Raw genomic sequence first — 10,452 nt, forward strand, 5'->3', positions numbered from 1 at the left:
CAGTAAATTCTGACCACCCAATTGGTAGGCACAAAGTAAGTTCTAGCGGGTTCAAAGATTTAAACACAACAAATGACATAATAAGTACACTGGAAAACACACAGGGAGAATTTCACGTCTCACAGAAGAGGCGTTATGAGTAATAGGTATGTTTAAGTAACTCAGGTCTAAAAACATTTCAGAAATAGGAAGACGAGATAAAACTAAATAAAAAAATACTGAGAAAACCTGCAAGTATTTTGCATAAAAATAATATACCAAATTTGAGGACCGGTCCACAGAGCAGGGGCAGTGTAACTGCTGCTGGCTTTCACAGGATAAAAAGGGAAGCGTGCCTCTCATCCTTACCTTGTTTCGAGCACATAAATATACCTTGATTTCCATGGATTGCAAATAAGCCAACTAGCTAATTATTACTGTGAAATTGCATAAAGGGAAACCTCACTAAAGTGGAGTTGGGGTCAGTGGGGGTGCTGTCACATAGCACCACCGGGGGTCAATTGCAGGAAAAATTGTCACAGGCCCCAACATGAAGATGTACCTACATGTGCTCCCAGGAGAAACCGACTCCCCAGCAACTCAGCCAGAGAGAAGCCATGGTCACCCTGAACCCACGCTTTTCTCCTCTGCACTTTCATTTGAAATGACCCCTCTCAACTTCCTCCTTTGTCCCTGTAAGGTAACGTACCTCTCCTTTAATTGTGGAGCTTGCCTATGGTTTTTGTACAGCTTGATTGTCCTAAATTGCATTTTTTACTGTTTCCGAATAAACCCTTTATCTGCTGGTAAAATGACTGGCTGCTATAGTTTTGAGGTCAACACAGTTTGGTGGCCCGTATGGGGATCCAGAGGACTCCTGGAATCCCTGAGGCTGATGAGCAAGCAGGTGCAGTGTCCCTGCTCTGAAAGGCTCGGGGAAGGGTCCTTTGGTGCAGACTCTCCGGTGATCATTTCCAGAATAGCCATCCAGAAATAGCATCCTCATGCCCTCTGACCCAGAAATCTCACTTTTCAAAATTTCCCGTGGTAGCCCTGGCCTGGTAGCTCAGTTGGTTAGTGTCCTGCCTATGTGCCAAGGTGGTCAGTTCATTCTCCAGTCAGGGCACATACGAGAAGCAACCAATGAATGAATACATAAGCAGAACAACTCTCTCTTTCAAATTAATAAATGAAATTAAAAGAAAAGCATAAAAAATGTCCCCCAGTTTTGCTTCCCTGTGTATGAAATGAAGTATGTTTAATATATTTTATCCAATACTTATATAATAACAGGTATAATTTTAGTATATATCTTACTAAATAGTAATATATCTTACATAGTTTAACAAATTCAATAGAAGAGAATTTGTTAAGTTATGGTTTCTAACACTGTGAAATATTATAGAACATTAAAAATGGGTGAGAATATATAACATTTCATTCAAGAAACAACCTAGTAAGGTGGTTCTAGTAGAATTTAACAGAGAATAATTTTCTTAGTAATGTTGTGATGTGAGAACAGTATCCTGCAAAACACGTTGTGTTAAAGAAAAACCAGGCAGAAGACACGTGCTGAAAGGAGACGCAGGGATCAGGGTCTGGGCAACGTGCAGGGGAAACTTGCTTTTCCTTCATGTCATTTGGAATGTTGTGTCATTTCTTTTCTCCTTTGCTTAGAATAAACCTATCTATACATATTTTTCGTAGATAAAAGAATGGGTGAGAAGTAGTTGGTTATAAATGTATGCATTTAAAAATGACTCACCAAAAACTCTGCCCACCCTCATTACACCCAGTGGCCCTGGCCGCCTTCCTTATCTGAATAGCACCCTGACCACCCAAAGTGTCCCATTTGCATCCAGAGCTCTGTTCCAGCAGGAACACTTCCATAGTGCAAAATGTACTGTGTCACGCAGTTACTGTTTGAGAGATGAAAACCATTTATTATAAAAACAATGAACTTTATATTTAAGTACTGGACCCAAGGTCATTAATAGAAATACTATTAAGAATATTATAAACCCTGACTAGTGAGGGTCAGCTTCTGTGTCTGGCATCTGGCAACTAGGGTTCATTGTCCAGCTCCAGCTCTGGAGTCTGGCTGTGGGGTCTTGGTTACGGATCTGGGTCCTGTGTCTGCGGTCTGTGGCCTGGGTTTGAATCTATTGGGCTATGGGTCTCGGATCTGAGGTCTCTTTGGGTGTGGCGTTGGGGGTCTCTGGGTGTGTGTGGGGTCCACGTGTATTTCTATAAATTTATAGTCGTTGGTTCCAAGTCAATGCCAAGAGGAGTCAGTCCCAAGGTTGGGGTGTGGTAATGATGGAAACTTCAGTGCAAATACCTCAATTTAAAGACAGAATGGCTGTGAGCACAGAAGGGTTGTTAAGAAGCTCAGTATTGTCACAGGTGAATAATGAAGCAGCACCCTGTGTATTGACTCAACAGTGCTGCTTCTCAGTCACGTAGCAGCAGGGCTGTGCGGAGGCCCCGAAGTGAGGCAGCCCCGGGGCAAACCCCCTCTCCCGCTGTGCTGCTCAGGCTTCTCCGCTCACCTGGCTGACCTTTCATTTCCTCTCTGCTGGGCTGCATTTGCACATGAAGAAGTGAAAGTTGGAAAAGGAGCCCCTCTGAGATCAGGCTGGGCGAGCACAGAAAAGGCCTCTAGTGGTGTCACCACAACAGACTAGATTATTACTATTTTTAAATTATGCCGTGTTTTCCTCTAGATCGTTTTAAGCCCAAACTGAGGTAGCCTGTTTTTGTTGTGGTTGCCGCTTAAATTATATAGAAGAATAAAAATAGTTGAAAATCCTACCTAAATAGGTAATAACTGCTATTATATTAAGTATATGTGCTTCTAAACAAGCTGGGTGTGTGTGTGGTGGGATGGGCAGAGGAGGGCAAAGGGGAAAAATTGGGAAACTGTAATAGAATAACAGTACAAAATTATTCAGTAATAAAAAGTATATACCCTTCTAGACATCACCACTTGCACATTTCCATTCTTCCGCTTTCTCTGGATTTAATTTATTATTCTGGGTTTGTAATGTGATGCAAAATTTGTGAACTTCCAGGCTTTCTCCCTAATGTATGGATTTATCAATACATTTTTTCCAGTGTTTTTTATGTACTATTTTTATTATCATTCAGTTCAAATTATTTTTTAACTGCAATTGTAATTTAATTTGTGGGTTATTTAGAAGTGTATTTTATAATTTTTAAATATAAGGACTTTCTAGTTATCTTTTCTTACTGATTGCTAGATTAGCTGCAATGAGAGCAAGAAACATACTTTATATAATTTCAATCCTTTTATATATATTTTTGAAATTTGCTCCTTAGTACATGGTCAGTGTTAAAAAAAAAAAAATTCCAAGCGTGGTTCTCTGCTGCCATCTCTTGTTCATTTTGGGAATAACATCTTAGTGCCAGTCAACAAGAGAAGTGGTTGATTCTGGTGGAATGTCAATGACTGTTGATGGCAATGGTATTTAGAAATGTATTTAAAAACGTCTAAATGTATGGACTGTCCAGTTTCCTTGTGGCTGGTTTCCAGATAATGGCAAAGGAAGCAATAAACGTGTTTTATGTGCCATTTGTTGGACTTGCTGTATAATATAAGAGTCAGGTTTTTAGAAGTTCCAAGTGTGCTTGAAAATCATTTGTAATTTGCTTTGTTTGTGGCGGCTTCCTGAAACAATGAAGAAATTAAAATCTATCTAAAATAAATTTTAACCCAAAAGGCTAAAAAAAAAACCCTGCTATCATTTTATAAGTAAAAACCGAACGGTTTGGCCAAGCCAGTAATAGGTATCCCAAGTGTGCATCTCTGCTGCCATCTCGTGGGGATTTTGGGGAATAACATCTTAGTGCAGGTCAGCAGGAAAAGTGGTTGATTATAGTGGAGTATCAGTGACTGTTGATATTTTTTTAAGACTGTTTCGAGGTACAAGTCTCAGGTCCCAATGTAAGTGACCAGTTCCTTGGGATCACTTTTTATGAGCACATCATCTAGACCAGACACTGGAATTAGGAGTGCACCATGGGTTCTTTTCTTTGATTATATCTTTAAATTACTCTTTGTGTATATAAAAGATATTTATTTCTGCATGTTATTTACCACACAATTTACTAAGTTGTATTATTTATAACTTTAAGTTGATAATTATGAGTTGTCAAGGTAAATAAGATATCATGCAATAATAAAATTACATTAGTTTAGCTGTATAGAACATAAAAAAGTAGTTAAAGCTTAGAATAAAACATGAAGACATGAAGAGTTAAAATTTGTCAGCTTTAAGTTCATTAATAATTAAATAATATAGTAACATGATTCTTAGCATTGTAAATGAGTTCAGGGCCTGGAGCAATGGTGTTCTAGAAATCAGAAGTATTTTGTAAGTAAAATTGTGCCCCTTGTAGGTTATCTGAGGAACTCACAATATGGCAAATGTCCACATTTTCAAAGCAGAGAACGTTAGATGGTGAATTCTGGAATCTAAAAGAGTCAGATTATAGATTCTAAGTTATTTTAAGAAACAATTACTGAAGAGTGATTTATGGGCAATGGAAAGAGACAGTGAGCCTCAGTGCTGCGGTTTATCACATGTGGTGCAGTCTCTTAAGGTGCCATATCTTCCTTGGCTTCTGAGGTTTTGTGGGTGTCTTCCTAGCCAAGGACATTCCTCCCCAGTCTTTGCAAGATGGCTGGCATTTTTATTTATTTATTTTTGTTGTTGTTCTTTAGCTCTCAGCCTCCAAGCTACATGTCCAGAGAGAGGCATGATTTCAGATCTAGGGTGCAAAGTCACATGCTGTTTGTGTTCTAATGGACTCTTCATCCTGCTCCATACAGAGGAGGGTTTCTCATGGCTATGAGATTGGGGGAATTTTCCCTGCATTGTAGGTGCTTATTAGCAATTAAGCACCTACATAGTTACCTCTATTCAGTGCATGACAGTAACTTCCACCTTAACCCCCCTAACAACAATCTGAAAGGTCTCTACACAATGTGCCAAATGTCCCTTTGGGGGCAAAGTCAACCTTAGGTTGAAAACCACTGATTTTTAAAAATTTTTATTTATTTATTTTTAAAGAGAGGGGAAGGAAGGGAGAAAGAGAGGGAAAGAAACATCAATGTGTGGTTGCCTCTCCCCTGGCCCCCACTGGGGACCTGGCCTGCAACCCAGGCATGTGCCCTGCCTGGGAATCAACTGTCAACCCTTTGGTTTGCAGCCCGTGCTCCATCTGCTGAGGGGCACAAGCCAGGGCGAAAACCCCTGATCTTCAAGCTGTGATCATCTTTGGAACCTGAGTGATCTGGCCTTGGTATGCAGTATTTTTACTATCATTCCATGAAAATTATTTTTTAATTCCAATTGGTTTATTTTTGGGTGGTTATTTAGAAGTGTATTTCATAATATGTAAATATAAGTATTTTCTAGTTATCTGTTGTTACTGATTTCTTGATTAATGGTAGTGAAAGCAAAAAACATATATATATATGTTTTTATATATATACTTGAAATTTATTGAAACTTGCTTTATATCACTATATAGTCAGTGTTTAAAAAAGTTTCCAGGGTGCTTGGAAAGCATCTGTAATTTGCAGTTTTGGGGTGTAGTGAAGTACTTATCCACATTGAATGCAATTTGCTTCTCATGTTATTTTAAAAATATTTTTATTATTTTGGGGGGGCTTTATTGGTTCTGGAATAGAACCTGAATGATAGAGGTTTGTTAAATCTCCTATTATGATTATTAATTTATATAATTTTCCATGTAGCTCTGTTCTATATAATTTTGAGTTTATGTTATTAAGTGAATAAAAATGTGGAACTAACTGGTAGATTGAACTGACTGATATGAAGTATTCCTCTTTATTTTTAGTAGTGTTTTTTTGTCTTCAAGTCTACTATGTTATTATATAATTTTCATTTGGTTAATGCTCGTATAGTATATTTTCCCCATTCTTTCACTTTAGATATTTTTTGCACATTTCTCTAGGTAGCTCTCAGTTTGTTATGTTAGTGATAAGTGGCTATTATAATCAATCAAAGAATTGATTTTGTCAGAGGATGTAATGTAGGAGATATTACATCCTCCTTTTTAATATTACATTAAAATAATGTAATATTTTTCCCATTCACTTGTTCCAACACCTTTTATTATATTATAAATATTTTCCCACAAGTCTAAGGAGATATCTTTGTCATAGAAAATTTCCATCTGATTTTGCATTTACTATTGGACTTTGTATTTTGTCCCATCAGTTTGTCTATTCAAAGACTATTACCCCACTGTTTAGATTAACGTAGATTTATAACACAATACATAGTTATATTTGGTTGAGCTAGGTTCTATTTATTAATTTGCTTTTCCAGGATTCCCTTTTCTTTCCTAATTTTAACAAGTGAACTGAAAATGAGTTTGTTTTAGTTTTAAAATGTTGATATTTTAAACTGTATCACAATTTATAAGCAACTTTGGGAAATTGACATTCTTATGTTTTTCATCGAAGAACACGATGCCACTTTACAGTTGTTCAGGCGTCTTTCATTGGGCATCATTGTAACATTTGTCCACACAGATCACTGCACATTCTTGCTGAGGTTGGCGTTAGGTGTTTTATCTGTTTTGTTGCTATTGGTTCTTTTTGATTCTGTCTTTAACTTTCTGTTTCTATATACATATAAAGGATATTTATATGTGTGTTATTTCCCCTGACTGTAACAAATTCTGTTACTTGTAATCATTACGTTGCTTTTCGTGATTTGGTAAATAAGGTATCAAGGTAAATAAGTTATTGTACAATAATAAAATTACATTACTTTAGTTATGTAAAAATACTTAAAGTAGATAACACTTGAAAAACTATGAAGAAATGAGGTGATGTGAGGAGCGAGAGAAAATCTCGTTGGCGGTGAGTTCATTGATGATGCAATAAAGCAGGAACAGGATACTTACCTTTAAGTGAGTCCAGGGCTCGGACCCCTGGTCCTGCAGAAACCAGCAGTGTTTGTAAGAGAAATCGCGCCCCCTGCAGGTTGTCTGAGGAACTCACGATCTGGCCAGTGTCCGCATTGTCCATAAGGGAGATTGGAGATGGTGAATCTGGGAATGCGGGAAAGCAAGAGTATTTACTGTTAGTGACGTCACAGAGTAGGTATTAAGGAGTGACGTGTGAGCGATGACAGGAAAGCCGTCATCCTGGGACGCCTGCAGCGCTTCACCACCGTGACTCCGTGTCCCCAGGCGTCGGGTCCCTTCCACCTGCTGCGCTCGGGCAGGTGCCCGCGCAGCCTGGACGCTTGCACCGCGTCTCGTCCACCTGCAGGGACAGGGAGCCGCACGAAGGCGCGTGTGTCCCTCTCACCAGTGTGTGGCTGGCCCGTATTACACACGAGACGCCCGTCCCCCAGCCGGACACCAGCAAATGCTTCACACGTGTTCACCGAGTGAACGCGCTCCCTTCCCGGGGCGAGACCGCGCTCCATCCCTGTCCTCCGCGTCCGGGTGGGGCCGCACCTGCCCGGCGCTGCGCTTGGCCTCCCTGCGGTCCTGAGCCTTTCGGTTCAGAGCCCTTCTCAGATCCAGCCCGTCCCCTCGCTGGCCCGCGGGTCCCCTCTCCTCCATCCCAGCGGACACAGGACGGGGGACGCACCGGCGGAGGACCCGCGTGGGCGGAGGAGCGTTGGCGGGGTCGCGCGGGGGCAAATGTCTTGGGACGCAGAGCGGAGGGGGCGGAGCGATGTCTGCCCCGGGAACCTCGAGAACTTCGGGGGGAGGAGCGACCAGGACGCTGCCCTGGGAGGGACAGAGGGGCTGGTGAGGGACGGAGGGGCCAGGAGAGGCCGGCGGGGCTGCGATCCGGTGGTTCGGGGTTCAGGTTCGGGGACAAGCCCGGGTGAGAAGAGAAGGGCGGCGCGTGTCTGGAAAGAGGGCTGGACCCTGGTGCGCGGTGGGGACAGGAGAGGGTGGGCTGGAGCCGCCTGGGGGAGGTTTGAACGGGTTACGTTGGGAGCAGGAGGGGAAAGGGCCCGCGCGGAATTCTGCTGGAACGCAGAGAAGGGAGGTTTGGGGACGGGGACCTGCGGGTGGGAGTAGGTGACGGAGACCATGAGAGACTCCAGGAGGGTTTGGGGGGAGAGCGATGGGGCAGGAGACAGGACACGGAGTCGCGCGCTAACACAGCTTTGGGGGGTCCTCTCCCCGGTGGGAAGGAAAGGAGAGCGGAGTGGAGCTCCTTCACCGCGGACGGCGCTGCGCACCCGGCCTCTGGCCTCTCTCGGGACCGGGGGGCGCAGCGCGGGTCCGGGGGTTTGCGGAGCTGGAGCCGGCTGAGCATCCACATGGGTGAGCTCTCCAAGACCGCGGAGCTCACCCCTCTCTTTCCTGGTTCTGAAAGAAGAAAAAACGGGAAAACCGGCGTCCGAGGACTGTAGTGAAGGAGCGAAGGAATTCACCCATTTTCCGCGGTGCGACAACAGGGAGGGGGTCGCTGGACCCCACGTGCAGACGCGGAGGCTCGAGTCAGGGACCCGCGCAGCAGGCTGGTTACACGCGCGGTTTTCTCTCCAGACCTTTCTTTGGCTCTTCCGGTGCCAGTAGGGAGAGTCAGCGTTTATGCATCAGAAATGTCCCTGGTGAGAGAAAGGGCTCTGTCCGAGCGGACACCGCCCCCGGGGACTCTGGTGCTCACTGTGTGCTTGGCCAGGGGAAGGGCTGAGACAGAGTTTTGCCGCGGTCCAGCCGCAGCAGAGTCCAGGGGGTCCCGAAGGTGCTATGAAGCGTCGGCCATGGGAGACAGACGACATCACGCCTCAGAGGACAGTGAAGCTCTGTTCCGTTTATTGCAAGCACAAATGGATTTTTATATTTTCCTTTTTGGCATAGATTAACATTTGCAAGTGCATAACATGATCAGTTAACTAGAAACATCAATACAAAGGTAACCAGGAAAAGTACGAAAGTTTCCATGGATATAATTATATTAAACAAAGATTGTTTTGACCAAAGTTTCCATAGATTCAGTTATAGTGAACAAAGATTATTTTAACTAGGAGAGTTATAAATCAGACAATTAGACATTTTCAGAAATTGTTCATAGGGCAAAAGTATACGGTAGATTGAGCAGAGGCAATAAGGCTTTTGTGATACCTAACTTAGCTATCTATCTTTTCTGTCTAAAATGTTTCTCTGTGTACTATAAACTTTAACTTCATAGTAACTGTTTCTATATGCTTAATAGCTAACCAGCTTTTCTTATTTCTATGGCTGTCTAATTGATATATATTCTTATTTAAGGTAAAGGAGGGGCTGTTACTTTAACGACTTTTAGACATTCAGGGGCTTGTTGACTAGAAACGTATTGGTCTGATTATATCCTGTTTGTGTCAGCTTCTGGTCAATTCTAAGAGTGGTGATCATTTCCAGGAGGTTCCAGATGATTAAAGCAGTAAAAATACAGATTCAAAGAAAGAGAAAGAACAAAATCACACACAGATCCCAAGTAATGCCACGTCCTCCAGGCCAGGATACGCTTCTTTGAAGACATATCCCCCATGTCTGGACTTTGTCAAACAACATGGTTGACCGTACTGGAACTGGACGTGGCAGAGTTTGGGGACAGTTCTGGTCCGATCAAGTGACATGACTGACGGAAACGGTCTTCTTTGCGGTAGCCACGGTGAGCAGTTTTCCCTAAACACAAAAGCTAACATTGATATTGTAGCCAAATTGGACGGGTCCCACATGGTCTGGAGGAATCAGGTAGAAAGTGTCAAGAGGGTAATTGCCTTTCTCTCTGGTTGTTAAAGTTGGGACCTTTCTTGCCAGGAGTTACTGCGTCTGAAGTTCTCGGAGCTGGTGTTGGTCTGTGACTTGTCATTATTGAGTAACTGGGACCACAGCATTGGCTGCCTTCGCCCCTATTTTCCAGTGGTGAGTGATGTGGAGACGGGAGCATTTCATTTCCTGGGGACTGTAGCTTCCAGTTGAGTTTTAACTATTTTAGGAGAAGTCAAGGAATATGTAGATTCATTTCAGGTGGAATTTTTCCAAATTTAATGGATTTAAGCAGGACGGCTACAAGGGGGCCCTGGGGCTGGCCCTTGACCCTTTTTATAAGGATACTTTGAAGCCCCAAGGCCCCTCACATCATTGCTGCCTCATTTATGCTCTTCTGCGTGTGGGGTTTCTGACTCTCTCCTGTGAGTGAGGTTCTCCCGCCTATGTATGTCTTACATTAGGCCATTTTCATTGGCTAATCTGTGTCATACCTGTGGGATTATTAGACCAGCCCAAAGATTCCTGAGGTCACAGGAAAGGTTGTTTCCCCACCATGTAAGCAAGCAGTCAGGTGTTTAATACGAGGTGAATTAGGGGAGTACATGTATGTCACCGTTTACTTAAGGAAGATTTAACAATTTAAGTAAAGTAACCTTCTCAAAACTGAATGATTGTGTCAGTGAA

At 42.7% G+C, this 10,452-nt stretch overlaps 1 long non-coding RNA gene across 1 annotated transcript; it reads right to left on the minus strand.

Moving 5' to 3' along the window:
* Positions 1-7,071: 7,071 nt before the first annotated feature.
* LOC139440411 (uncharacterized) lies at positions 7,072-8,896 on the minus strand. The gene is made up of 3 exons (XR_011650649.1): positions 8,681-8,896; positions 8,250-8,379; positions 7,072-7,092 (listed from the first exon to the last, which is right to left on the minus strand). It is a non-coding gene; the product is annotated as an uncharacterized lncRNA (long non-coding RNA).
* Positions 8,897-10,452: the final 1,556 nt, after the last annotated feature.

This window comes from Desmodus rotundus, chromosome 1 (assembly GCF_022682495.2).
Source record: "Desmodus rotundus isolate HL8 chromosome 1, HLdesRot8A.1, whole genome shotgun sequence".
Taxonomy (NCBI): domain Eukaryota; kingdom Metazoa; phylum Chordata; class Mammalia; order Chiroptera; family Phyllostomidae; genus Desmodus; species Desmodus rotundus.